Below are 14,953 nucleotides of genomic sequence, written 5' to 3' on the forward strand. Positions count from 1 at the left end.
CGCCTTGTCCTCCAAGCCCCTCAATTCTCATTCGGCTGCATTCAATGGATTCATTAATTCTGAGGCTTTTGTTCTTGATTATTAGGGAAACCAACGAGAGGCTGTGCGATTCTGGACGGAGTTAAATTGCACACCCACACCTGCATACAATGGCTTAAAGTGCATGGAGTCGTTAGTCATTAGTCGGAAGGTCGGACCGGTGATTCGCATACTCATATAAGAGGTGGCCTCCATCACTGGCACGACTCAACGCGGAGCGATGAGGTGAAGCAAAAGGAGCATAATCGAGTCAACTTCCTTGGTACAGCGTTGCATTTTTCCCAGAGAATTTCTGGTAAGAACCGTTAGCATAGCGTTTTCAGTCGTTCCATGAACGGGTCTTGGGACAACTATAGCTACAATTAACTTTTAGGGCTTATATAGATGAACTTTCCACTAAGAGTTCTAGAGAATTTGTAGGTGTATTACATTTTGTGAATTTCATCTTTAAAATGGCACTGCTAGGAAAACTGAGTACGAGAATATCCTTCGATTAGACTATCTACAGCCTTGTGGACAGGACTCACACTGGAAAAAAAACACATTGGATCTAGAGTCCAGACTCTTGAAAACATTGACAAGAAAAAGGACTCTTGCTTCAAGCAGATTTAAGCTTAAATCAAAAGGAAATCCGCTCAAATTAAAAGGCTTGGTTCTTGATTTAAGCAAAAATCCGATTGAATCCAGAGTATTTTTTCTTGTCAATGTTTTCAAGAGTCTGGACTCTAGATCCAATGTGTTTTTTTTTTCCAGTGAACGGGTCTTGGGACAACTATAACTACAATTAACTTTTAGGGCTTATATATAGAAGAACTTTTCACAAAGAGTTTTCAGGTGTCTTATATTTTGTGATTTCATCTTTAAAATGGTACTGCTAGGAAAGCTGAGTACGAGGATATCCTTAGATTAGACTATCTAGAGTCTTGTGGACAAGGCTCATGAGTTTTAAAGACCGCCCTGATCGCCGTTTCTCTCGTCGTTGCCGCTGACGTTACTGGCGCCTTATATTTCCCATTCATTCTTATGGCCCGAGCACGAACGATCACACCCCATCTTTCCCTCGATCTGCACATAGTTGAATCAGTGAGAACAAAAACACACCAACTTGAAAAAATGAAAATAATCAAGACACACATAAAAATTGCATATTATGTGAGGAAGTTAGTCTAAGAAAAAGATTTTTGGTGCCTAAAAGCAAGTACTTTAGGACACTAAGTGTCCACGTTGGAACAGATACGGTAAATTCAATAACCTTCATGAAAATTGTCTGTTCTGGAGTATTTTCGAGTTGTCGAGTTGGTGTGTTTTCGTTCTGACTGATTCAGTTCTGTTTGACAGAAGTACGTCCAATTGTAATTCCGATCATATTCCTTATGACGTAAGCAGATATTTAATAAGCAGAAACGCCCTGGATAAAAATCTTCAATTCCAACCAGAAGTCATTTCGAATGGAGGACGTTTCCCGCATGCTCTGACTAAACTCCAGGTTCACAGCTTGCTATTGACCTTGCTTAGTTGCAACGTTCGTGACTTCACCGACTCAGCTTGGGAGTAACTTTAATGCCCGTCTTTGAATCAATCCAAGCGATTGACCTCTAGACCTGCGGTAAGCTCCAATAATTCATCTTGAAGAAATCAGTTTGATTCAACCTGCCATTAAGCGGAATTTTTAAGCACACTGTCAGAAATCTCGAAGTAAATCACGTATGCTGCCGTGCTAAGGAAGAACGCCGTATGAACATTCGAAAGTTGCCAAATTTCCTTTGATAAAATGTCTATTTTTGAGGAAAGTTATGAATATTTTTCCTTGAAATTTTCAGGAATTTCAGATCAAAATACGACCAAAATTCTCTGAAAAATTGGAAGAAAAATATTCATAAATTAACCAGGGAATCCGTCTTTTATGGAAGGAAATTGGGCAACGCCTGAAGGCTCATACGGCGTTATTCCTTAGCACGGCATAATTCTGAACGACGACCGCATACAATTTCCAAAAATCAGACTCAAACGCGGAAGCCTTCAATGGAATGAGGCATTCCACGACTCAGACCGAGATTAGAAAGTCATTAAGTGGACAACCGTCGTTACGTCATATATTATGACTTTCACAGGAAGTCCGAATCTATTTACCGGCATCCATGCGCGGTTCAAGATGAAGACGGGAAACGTCGCCGGTTTCGGCCAAAACTGCCATCCTAAGGAAGAACGCCGTATGAACATTCGAATGTCGTCAAATTTCCTTCGATAAAATGTTCATGTCTGAAGAAAGTTGGGAATATTTTCCCTTGAAATTTTCAGGACTTTTTGGTGGAATGGCGAGGATAATTATCTGAAAAATTGGAAGAAAAATGTGCTAAAAAACGTTTAGCAGGAAATTCGTGTTTTATCAAGGGAAAGTAGGCAACGCCTGAGGGTTCATACGACGTTCTTTCTTCGTACGGCAGAATATAAACCAGTTCGGCACGACTAGCATGAACGGGACCGCCGCGTGTCGTAGCTCGTCGAAAAAAAGAATTTGCAAACCAGTTCTAATTTTGGGATGTTAGCGATTCATTATGATGAAGCCAAGTAGTGCAGCTCGAGCTACGGGCATGATTTATTGGCCGCATTTTGGTGACGTCACAAGCTTGATTCATATTCTACCGTGCTAAGGAAAAACGCCGTATAAACATTCGAGAGTTGCCAAATTTCCTTCGATAAAATATTTATTTTTGAGGAAAGTAATGAATATTTTTCCAAGAAATTTTCAAGAACATTAGGTAAAATTGCGAACAAAATTACCTGAAAATTGTAAGAAAAATATTTTCAATTTTTCCCGAAAACTTGTGATTTACTAACGGAAATTTGGCAACGCCTGAAGGCTAATACGGCGTTTTTCCTTACTACGGCAGGATTCGACCCCAAATGGATAAAAAATGGTTCCAAGAGACTTCGTCCAATCCTAATTAGACCAATACATTGTTAGTCCAAAAAATTCGTCCAATAAGAATTGAGGAGTTCTTTGGCATAACCACGTATACGCGTATACGCCGTTTCTTCGGAGATCGGTTCTACTAAATCCTCTGACTCTGAGCTATTGGTACAAATAGTTTGTATATGTTTCTGATGAAAAATTATTAAGGTTAAGCCGGTCCGAACACACGCATCTCCTCATCCGAGACGTTCTCCGGAAAAACCACTTATACGCGTAAACGTGATTTTTTTACCATGAATGCAAAATTCGGTATAATTTGCATAAGGAAAAAGATAAATCGTACAATCAACTCAAAAGTGACCTCATCAGGGGGTATGAAAGTGATCCCAATACTGTTATTCTGGAGTTTGACTATGCGCAAAATTTGCCAGTGCCGAAATTAAATTGCAACGAACAATTTTATAAACGTTTATTGTGGTTTTACATTTTTAATGTGCACGTGCACAACTGTCCACACTCTTTCATGTACGGTTGTATGGAATCGGAGGCCAAAAAAAACACCAATTCTGTCATTTCTTTAGTGTATCGTTCTCCGATCGAACTCATGGACCGTGAGCCATTTAAACGCGCAATTTTATTCAGTGACGCATGTGGTGGCCAAAATAAGAACTTCTTGCTTATGTGCTTTTGTGCTTGGTTTTCGGAAGTGTATGCCGTCGAAATACTGCATGTTTACCCTGTTTGCGGGCACAGTTACTCGATTTGCGATCGTAATTTCGGGATTTACGGTAAAAAGTTGAAAAAATTACCCATTATTCAGACTGCTGCGGAGTATCTGAAAATCATTGCGAAAAGTCGAGAAAAGCCTTTCCCCTATTGGAGCACGTGGGACCCGTCGCTTTTTAAAGAATGGGAAACTGTATTGCGTCCTTTTTTTAAGAGAAAACCGACGAAGAAGCATAGTTGCTTTACTCTTCAAAAATATTGCATGCTGAAATACAAGCCAGACGGAACTATTTCAGCCTCTAAGATGTACACTCCCGATTTTGAGGACTTCCAGTACTGGAAGAATGCCGATATTACCCGTCAAGAGTTGGATATAAAACCCCCACAAGCAACTCTTCCACCTTTGAAACCGGCCAAAATAGCAGATGTCAGAGCTCTCTATGAGTTTTTGAATGAAGAGGCGAGGACCTGGTTAAACATCCTTTTCAAAAACAGCGTTCCAGGTGACGATGGGCAAGGGCCCTCTGATCTCTCCGATGACGATATCAGCGAATATTAAAACTTTTTGTTTACTATTTGAACCTAATACAAGGTACATTATTCATACTAACATTTACTTTTTTTTCATCTATCCTATAACTCCTGAAAAATTAAAATCAATTAGCCAAATACCCATTCGAAGTCGATCTCTGTTAAAACCACGTATAATTATTTATTTAGCAGATTCATTTACTCAAAATCGGTTAATTTAGGATCATGTGCTTCTGTAAAATAATTCTAGATAGTATGAGCTTTAAAACAGTCTTCAGTTTTTTTAAATCGGTTGAGTAGTTTCGAAAATATACACTGTCAAACTTTCAATAGCGTATTTCTCACAACTATATTTTTCGTTATACGTGGTTATGCCAAAGAACTCCTCAATTGGTCCAGTATTAACCGTCCATGATAATTTCATCCAAGGTGCTAATTTGTCGAACATACAACTTGCTCACTTATCATTTTGTCCATTTCTTAATCAACGGAATGGACAATATGCGTCAAGTAACAATTAAATAGTTCGCACTGGAAGAAATAAACAACCTAATTGATTTTCTATTTGAACTGCGTTAGGCAAAAAAAAACCGAGCTATTATGCTATTGCCTGATTTGATTTGACAATATAATTTTTTACAAGAAAACGGCTGAGCGGATATTTTTTTGTAAATAATCATTGAATCGGGTAAATAATCAGTGAATTTACTGCATGGTGTGAAATAAATTCCTAAAAATTTTCAAAAAAATCTGCACAAACGTTCTCTTGTAAAATATTAAATTGCTTCGTTAAATTCGGGAGTAGCTGATGTGACTTGGTTCCCATCTGCTAGACGCGATCCGATTGGCTCCGGGCGAAGGACCCACGCGTCTGGTAAACATGTGAGTTGGAGCATCATCACAAAAGCTCATAGAAAAACAGGCGGTTTAGTATCTTGGTTAAAGACCTGCACCTGGCAAAAGAAAGATCTTTTTCGGCGCATGAATTAATAAAGAAATAAAACATATATTTACGGATACATACCTTAGAATAGCTGTGTGCTAGCGATTGCTTCCAGCTATCAACCAGAAGTCTGCAACAAACCAATAAAATTTAATTAGATTAAGTGCGACACACTGTTACGTAAGGTACATAAAAACTTGTATAGTTTTGAATCAGGCAACGAAGTCTGGGATACGTTGCTAGCTTTTGGAAACATTAAAAGTCTCATTAACCCAATAAATACGTCTTCCTAAGATTTTTTTTTTAATTCTTACTGATTAAGATACCCCCGAATGATTGAATGGAATACATGGATTTGGGGACAAAAAATGATTGAAACTGGTCGACAGAATGGTGTACAAAAAATCTAGGAGACACAATTTGGAATCTTTAAAGAAGAAAAAACCATAAAACCAGAGCCAAGTCTTAGTTTGACCCAAAGAATCAACTTCCGAAATCTGCGGATTTAATATTAAATGCACATTTCAATTGTTGAATCGCAATCGAATCGATGCATCCGTATCTTAGCAATGTTAATTCGTCGCCTACTTGACATAAGGGCGTAACTACACTTTACAGTGAACCCTGTCTTCCATACATTTCAATGCTTTTCCGGGCTCATCTCAATGTGTACTTACGCCCTTATGTCAGCCAAGCGACGAATTCTTGAATGATCCTGGTCGAAACAACCCTATCTTGGCAGTGCTAATTATCGATCAAGGTCGTTCGATAACGGTTCAACAATCCGAGCGCTGGTCTTCCCGAAATATCTTTCAACGACTTGGCCATAATCCCCGAAAGACCTCCAAAAATCTCACTCCCCGAAGAAATTTATTTTTGAGCCTTCACGCGGGTCGGATCATTGAATAACTGGGTCATCGAACGCGGCAGGGTGAGTTCAAGACTCCGAGGTGCGTGATGTGAATGCCGGAGCCGCTTCGAACGTTGACATTTCGAAGGGCCCGCTTCCGAGTGAAGCCCCGGTCACACAGGCGCAGGCGGCGCTAAGTTGACGACACCAAGTCAAACGCGCGACCTTATGTGCTGTGCTATGGAAAACGCCGCACGCACATTCAAAGGTTGCCAGATTTCTCGTGATAAAATATTTATTTTGGTGGAAATTCATCACTGGAAATGAAAGTCGCTTGGATCTAGAGTCCAGACTCTTAAAAACATTGATAAGAAAAGATACTCTTCATCATTTCCGATGTATTCCTCCATAGAGAATTGGCAGCCACTTGATGAAAAATAACCAGGTTTGTCATGTAATGCGGCGTCAGGAGAGTACCGGATCCGTGTTAATTGACCTTAATCCCACGTTAAACGTGATAATTTAAAAAATGGCCAAAACGTGGCAACAGTGGACTCAAATACAATTTTCTTCTGCATAGGTCGATAGAGCGAAATTTTCTGCATTTTTTGGTATAAATACGAGCTCTGCGACTGCATTTTTGTGAATTTTTGAATGGATTTTTGAAGGATACGACTTTAAAAAATGGCAACGCTTTTTCCCTGCGGTTTTCGTCTAAAAGCAGCCAGATGTAGGCCCAAAATGACCTATACAATCATCCCACAAAGTTTCGTACAATCCCCGCAGGATCACTTTTTGGCCGTTTTGCATAACACTGTTTGCTATTGGAATCAGTTATCAATTCGCAAAATCCCAGTTTTGAGGATGCGCAAATTTACATTTTTAGTTGTACCACGCGTTTCACCTAACCAAAGTTACTACTCCTGCGTTAAAGTCTCCGAGTCATCCGAACAGAGATTCCCCTTCATTTGGTAGATACGCAATTTTACCTACTCTGAAGTCGAAATAGTTGTATCACACGTTTTGCCCCAACCACCTTTTCTACTCCCGCGTTAAAGTCTTCGAGTCACCGGAGAAGAGACCAAGCTTTTTTCTATTGTTGTGATTAATTATAGAGTCTGGAAAGTTTTGTTGCTTGAAAATTGTGATCTTATCTGTGAAAAGGGACCTTATTTTCCGGAGTAAAATTTCCAAAACATTGGACGGTGCGCAAGAAACAATCGCGGGAGACGCCTGCAAAACTGGGGAATACTTCAAGCATCACGCCTGATCGATCGGTCGTCGGATCGTGAACATTCTATTCTGCCACAGACTTGGACGTGCTTATGCTAAAAAGAACTATGTGCATGGGGTTTGAGTGAGACAGTCCCTTTCAGCATAAATGCGTCCACTTGAGCGACGCAAACGCCTCTCATCAACGGCAACATAGATGTTCGAGGTAATGGGACTGCATTTTGCGATTGGGAACTACAATTTCCAGCTTAATTAGAAACAACGTATGTACCGTTAGTTTTGCTATACACATAAGTGTTTTTACTTACAGATATGTCAGAAAGTATCGTTCCAAATTGCAAAATCTAGTCCAATTGTGCATAAGCACGCGGTTTTTTGCGCGCGACCGAGTTCGTGTCGCACGGTGTCAGTGGAACCGTGGCTGTGCCGTCACGTAGCGTCGCGTCGTCGCGCGTCGCGTCACAACAACCGAACGGCTCGGTCCCCGAAAACGCGGCGCAGGTCATCCTCCTTCCGGATGAGGACGTTGGGTGAAGAACTGAAGAAGCCGAACATTGGTATTCCTTCACACGCGCAGGACGCGTCTCAAACGGCTCGGAAGATGGCCAAGCGCTCAAACGTTTTTGGAATTCGTTAGAGCCGTTCGACTCACGACATGACGCTTCCACGTGCAGTTTTTTTTTTTTTTTTTTTTTTTTTTTTTTTTAATACACTGAAAATAAAATCTTGGTGTATTTACTAAGAAAAGGGTAAAATTACCGAGAATTCAGGGTTCTATTTGATCCCAGTTTTTTCTTGGTAAAATTACCATTTATGGAATTGGTAATTTTACCGAGAATCTCGGTAAAATTAATGAACTTTCTCGGTAATTTTACTGGACCTTGGTAAAAACGCCAATATTTTTTATCGACTGTAGTAAAATTGCCGAGATAAAATGGCAAAGTTACCGGGAATTGATTACCAATAAAAGTGGTATTCTTACCTGGAAAAAGCTGTAAAAATACAGGTTTTTAGGTAAGCTTACCAGTCTGTCTTGGTAAAATTACCAATAATTGGTAAAAAAAGAGAGATGGTAAAGGTACCAACGGACCTTGGTAAAAACGCCAAGAATTTTTTTTCAGTGTAATGAAAAAACTGGAAAAAGTATGACAGGGTTGCCATAGAATTTGGAAAATGAAATTCCTTGATTTTTCTGACATTTGGGTGAAATTCTCTGAAAATTGAACAAATTCTAGATTGTTAAAAAGACATATGTGGTTAGAAATAGTTTTCAGGTAACATTTGTTATGAGTGATAAAAACGTGAGCCAGAGATGCATAATTTTTTACAATTTCATTTTTCAGGTGCGAATGCATTTCAGGACTCCGTCCAATCACCAGAGCATCAGCTAAAGACACATTCTGATGATGGGACTGAGTCCTGAAATGCACGAGCACCTGAAAAATGAAATTGTAAAAAATTATGCATCTTTGGCTCGCACTTTTATCACTCATAATAACGTAAACATAGATGCAACATGCGGCTCAACATTTTTTCAAAATTCGTTGTTTGTAACGTCAAATCCACTCGAGAAACCAAATGGACTGCATCTTGCAATTTGGAACTATAAATTCTGGCTCTTCTGGAAAAACACTTACGTGCATAGGGAAACTAATAGCACATACGTTGTTTTCAAACCGGGCTAGAATTTATAGTTCCTGACTGAAAAATGCAGTCCAAATGAAGGTGACTCGACGATTTTCCCCTGATATTTCCAGGTTTTCTCGGACTTTTTAAAATTCCCTGACTCCCGGTTTTCCTGGTATTCCCTGACTGTGGCAGCCCTGGTATGATAATTTTACGAAAAATCCTGGCTGATTTTCCACCCAGAGATGCCCGGTGAGATGTTAAGTCCGACAGAGGTTACATACTGAAAAAAAATTCTCGGCGTTTTTACCAAGGTCCGTTGGTACCTTTACCATCTCACTTTTTTACCAATTATTGGTAATTTTACCGAGACAGACTGGTAAACTTACCTAAAAACCGGTATTTTTACTGTTTTTTCAGGTAAGAATACCACTTTTATTGGTAATCAATTCTCGGTAACTTTGCCATTTTATCTCGGTAATTCTACCACAGTCGATAAAAAATATTGGCGTTTTTATCAAAGTCCAGTAAAATTACCGAGAAAATTCAATAATTTTACCGAGATTTCTCAGTAAAATTACCAATTCCATGAGTGGTAACTTTACCAAGAAAAATATGGGATCAAATAGAACCCTGAATTCTTGGTAATTTTACCATTTTCTTAGTAAATACACCGAGATTTTTTTTTCAGTGTGACTCGACGATTTTTCCCTGACACTTCCAGGTTTTCCCGGACTTTTTAAAATTCCACGACTCCCGGTTTTCCTGGTATTCCCTGACTGTGGCGGCCCTGGTATGATAATTTTACGAAAAATCCTGGCTGATTTTCCACCCAGAGATGCCCGGTGGGATTTTGAGTCCGACAGAAGTTAGGATCCGGAAGAAGGATCCTCCCTAGGATCCTAGGAACATCCCACGTTACCGAAGTTACTGGCGTTAGGATCCTAGGAAGATCCGACGTTACCAAAGTTACTGGCGTTAGGATTCTAGGAGGATCCAACGTTACCGAGAAGTTACTGGCGTTAGGATCCTAGGAGGAGCCGACGTTACCGAGGTTACTGGCGTTAAGTTAGAGGGGATCGGTGACCCGTGCGAAAAATCAGGGGGCACTAACCGAACGGAGCGCACAAGACGGTGCGTTAACGATTGGCCGTACGTCGTACGTGAGCTGACTGATTCGTGACGTCACCACGTCACCGGTGCGGCATGGCTTGGCCGCTTGGCCCGGGCCAGCACCGCATACGACCGAGGTCAGGGCGAGTGCCACGGGAGCGTTCTCGTTCGGGCAGGTGATTCCATCGGAGTTGCCTGATCGCGCCACTGCTCATTTAGAGACAGATTGGAACAATCGAGGAAGGCACACTAAGAAAAAATGGTTCGATTCTACGAGCCGCACGTCCGGTGTTCCATATCGATCTAGAGTACCTATACAGCGGGCCGAATATTGATACTTAAAGACAAAGCCATAGACAAAGGGGACATAGGGAGTATAGAGCTATCCTATTAGTTGAATCCTAGAGCTTGGTCGACAAATAGTTCCATAGTAATAGACTCTACTTTTTAGGAAAAAAGTGAAATCTTGGAACTAATTACCACCATTTTCACCTTAAAGAGCGACGCCAAAAACGACCGTTTTTTGGCACAATTTGGGCCAGAAGGGATTTTTCTGAAACCGGGCCCAAACGATACCTTATGATACCCTAAAACTCTGGTAAAAATTTTAGCTTGAGTATACGCACCGTTTTTGAGAAATGGGGGGGCAAAGTTGCCAAATCGCCATCATTCTGGACAGCATTTTTACAGCAAAAAGACGGGGAAAATGGACGAAAAAGTTACACTATTGATGGGTTTGGGCTGTAAATGTTCTTATTGAGCCCCCGTGCATGTTACTGTGTTCAGTTTCAAAAATTTTGGACGTACAGTGGTCCAAAATGGGGAGAAATCGTGGACAGATAAGGATTCTTTGTCAAACTTTTTAAAAATGGAAGTAAAATTGTTGGTCTCCTGCAGAGATCATGTGAAACAATGTTCTTATCGGTCTTCAATGCTTTCAATTGAGTTCAGTTTATCAAATTTTCATCGCATAATGGTCCAAAATGGGAAATCAGTGGACAAATTAAGATCTTCTGCCTAACTTTTTAAAAATGATGTACGACTATTGGTCCCCTGCAGAGATCATGGGGAACAATGTTCTTATCAATGCATTCAATTGGGTTCAGTTTATCAAATTTTCATCGCACAATGGTCCAAAATGGAAAATTAGTGGACAAATTAAGATCTTCTGTTGAAATCTAACCTAACCTAACCTAACCTAACCTAACCTTTCCTAAATCCTTAGAAAGGATTTATTGTAAAGTATTATTCTAACTACACTTATTCTCTGACAACTAACTAGGACAAAAACCACCCAGTTAGCCGGATTTTAAGGATCCAAAAACTAAGTTCCTCCTGAATTACCGTTTCCAGACCTCATTTGTTCAGTTCAAAACAGTGAACGTGGATAGCTTTTATTGGCTACTAACTTATTTTGAATTTACACCTTTCGAATCTAGTGAAAAACCTCATAGTTTCATGTTATTTTTCAAAAATTTCAACAGAAGATCTTAATTTGTCCACTAATTTTCCATTTTGGACCATTGTGCGATGAAAATTTGATAAACTGAACTCAATTGAATGCATTGACAAGAACATTGTTCCCCATGATCTCTGCAGGGGACCAATAGTCGTACATCATTTTTAAAAAGTTAGGCAGAAGATCTTAATTTGTCCACTGATTTCCCATTTTGGACCATTGTGCGATGAAAATTTGATAAACTGAACTCAATTGAAAGCATTGAAGACCGATAAGAACATTGTTTCACATGATCTCTGCAGGAGACCAACAATTTTACTTCCATTTTTAAAAAGTTTGACAAAGAATCCTTATCTGTCCACGATTTCTCCCCATTTTGGACCACTGTGCGTCCAAAATTTTTGAAACTGAACACAGTTACATGCACGGGGGCTCAATAAGAACATTTACAGCCCAAACCCATCAATAGTGTAACTTTTTCGTCCATTTTTCCCGTCTTTTTGCTGTAAAAATGCTGTCCAGAATGATGGCGATTTGGCAACTTTGCCCCCCCATTTCTCAAAAACGGTGCGTATACTCAAGCTAAAATTTTTACCAGAGTTTTAGGGTATCATAAGGTATCGTTTGGGCCCGGTTTCAGAAAAATCCCTTCTGGCCCAAATTGTGCCATTCTTGGCGTCGCTCTTTCCTCCATGCCCACCCTATAACCAGGTGTTACTTGGGGTGTAAAGGGTCCTGCAAAAGTTTAGCTGATTGTGAGTTTAAAAAATCACACTTAAAAAATCATTCTTCATTGGGATCGTCGACGACGAAATCCCCTTCTGGTTTTCCATAATCTTCATCACCTTTATCTGAGATCCACTTTTCTCCAGTTCCAGTTTCCAAGAATACAAGAATCCCCCATTCATTTTGCACTTACAAAGGCTACAGGCAAAGTAAATCTAGTAAACTGAACGGACGACGCACACGCACAGTGGATCGAGTCAATTGGAGAGGTTGGACATGAGATTTTGGACTAAACCTGCAAATTTTGATGTATACTTCGTAACATTTTAAATTTTAAAGGGTGGTCCTGGAAGAAAATTTCACGACAAAACCAATGAAACCCCTTTGAGAACCTCAAAGTTGAGTGTAAACGGAGTTATAAGCTTTTAAAGTTTTCAAATTTTGTGCGAGCTCTCCCATTGACTCGATCCATTGTGCGGCAGTGAGGCAAGTATAACGTTCACTGGAAAAAAAAACCGCTTGAATCTGGAGTCCAGACTCTTAATAGCATTGACAAGAAAAGATACTCTTGATTCAATCGGATTTTTCCTTGAATCGAAGAGCCGAGCCTCTTGCTTTAACCGGATTTCCTTTCGATTTAAGCAAAAAGTCCGATCGAATCGAGAGTATTTTTTCTTGTCAATGTTTTTAAGCGTCTGGACTCATGATCCAAGCGATTTTTTTTCCAGTGTTATGAAGTATTCAGTCATTTCAGGAATTTCCAAAAAGTATGCGGAAACGTCCTGGAGCCATGAAACGGCTAACCCATGACCCTATATAACTAACCCCTAGTTGGGTGCGTGCAGAGCGAGTATGGGTCGTTTAGTAATTTGAGTTGGAGTGTGCGCATACAGCCGTGCTAAGGAAAAACGCCGTATGAACCTCCAGGCATTGCCAAATTTCCTTCGATAAAACATGAATTTCCTGATAAACTTATGAATATTTTTTTAGATAATTTTGCTCGCGATTTCACCTACAGTTCCTGAAAATTTCAAGGAAAAATACATATATTCATAACTTCCCTCAAAAATAAACATTTTATCTGGGGAAATTTGGCAACTCTGGAATGTTCATACGGCGTTCTCCCTTAGCACGGGTGCATACGGCCGCGGTGCGGTGTTTCTACGCTGGATTTGAGTGCGTGGATCGGGTCGGGAGCGAGAATGAGCCGGAGGAGCCACTCCTAATGTCGCGTTGCCCTCGTGGTCGACTTGGAGCCCGAGCAAAAGAGACGCAATTGCAAAACCTCCCAAGTCGGATCGGAGTGTAATTAAGACAACGCTACATGCTCCATGTTTTCTGCTCCTCCATATGCGGCTCACTATCAGACAGGGCAGCGCCCTCCGGCTCCGTTGCCGTTCTAGTTACCAGCATCCCGGGCAAAGGAGCTCATTTTTCTTCCATCATACGACACGTTTATTTTTTCACTGAGCCCGCAAAAATATTCAGTATCTTCATCTCAAAAGCTAAATGAAACTTTGAATCATAGAGTACATAGAGTCGTAATGTAAGTGGGAGAGCTGGTGCCATGTTCTGCTCGACAAATTCCGAGCCCGGTGTGCGCCGAGTTCGGGTCGCTTTTTCGATACATTTTCGATCCAAAATGGCGGTGTGGAATGCGTGGTGATTCCTATCTCCTTTGTTGTTGTTGTTGTTGTTGTTGTTGTTGTTGTCATCGGATGGCCGGGTACCCGTGTATCGCAAACAATCGATTATGTATCGAAAAAGTGACCCGGCGTCACACAGGAGTTTCGGAATTCGGGACATGGAAAATGCTTAAAAGTGGCGCCAGCTCTCCCACTTACATTACGACTCTATATACTCTATGCTTTGAATGGACCACTAGATAAGGTGCGAATTTCACCATTCTGATACATGTTTCTTAACCAAAATTTCACGTAAAACGCGATGCACACAACAAAAATTACCGAAATTAACCCTTTACGAAGATAATTAATGATTCTTGGTGCGTGAATTCAAACCACCCGCTCATAAAAACTCAATGCTCTACGTGATTCACATCGCGCGCTAAATATTATCATGACAGTCTCCGAGATATACAAATCTAGCGACCTCAATTTTGACGCTTTGGCTCATCTATATAGCAAATTGCTTATTGTTTGAACAACACATTGTGAAACATGAACATTCCTCGACTGAGAAGCTTGCTGAAACCGTTGTAGTGCGCGATTTGATTCACGTATAGAGCTTTGAGTTTCTTGTGAGCGGGCAGTTCGAATTCCTCGTAACCAATGTGAAATAAAAACGTTAATATCTTCTTTGGGAGTTGGTTTAAGTAATTTTCGTTGTGCGAATCGTGCTCTACGTGAAATTCTGACTAGGGTACGTGTATCAGAATGATTAAATTTGTACCTTGTCTAGTGGTCCATTTTTTCTCAGGATCTCTCCAGTTTAAACACCCACACAGAAACAAAAAGTTACGGGCTAAATAGACATACCGTCCGTTCCAGGCTCAGACGCCGAAAGTTCCGGGCGCTGCAGTCGTAGCTACGATTGCTCCAAGTGCTACGCCCGGAACTTTCGGCCTCTGAGCCTGCGGTATGTCTGTATAGCCCGTAAGTACGGCTTATTTCAAGGCCCAAGTTTTTCTTTTCGGTGCGAACAGAAAAACGCCACTGATGAAAGTCGTACTTAAGGGCTATTTAGACATACCGTCCGTTGTAGGCTAAGAAGCCGAATGTTCCGGGTGTAGCACCCGTTGATCCAACCACTGATCCCGGAGCAGTCGCACTG

General features: G+C 40.6%; 1 protein-coding gene across 2 annotated transcripts in view; it reads right to left on the minus strand.

The window, feature by feature from the left end:
• Window positions 1-14,953, minus strand: part of LOC109035107 (putative ferric-chelate reductase 1 homolog) — a 170,740-nt gene that overhangs the window by 120,675 nt on the left and 35,112 nt on the right. For both annotated transcript variants that reach the window (XM_072305450.1, XM_072305452.1), the window contains exon 2: window positions 5,235-5,283. The gene's annotated coding sequence lies outside the window, so the exon portion shown is untranslated. The remainder of the gene's footprint in view (window positions 1-5,234; window positions 5,284-14,953) is intronic.

Source organism: Bemisia tabaci, chromosome 10 (genome assembly GCF_918797505.1).
Source record: "Bemisia tabaci chromosome 10, PGI_BMITA_v3".
In the NCBI taxonomy this organism is placed as follows: domain Eukaryota; kingdom Metazoa; phylum Arthropoda; class Insecta; order Hemiptera; family Aleyrodidae; genus Bemisia; species Bemisia tabaci.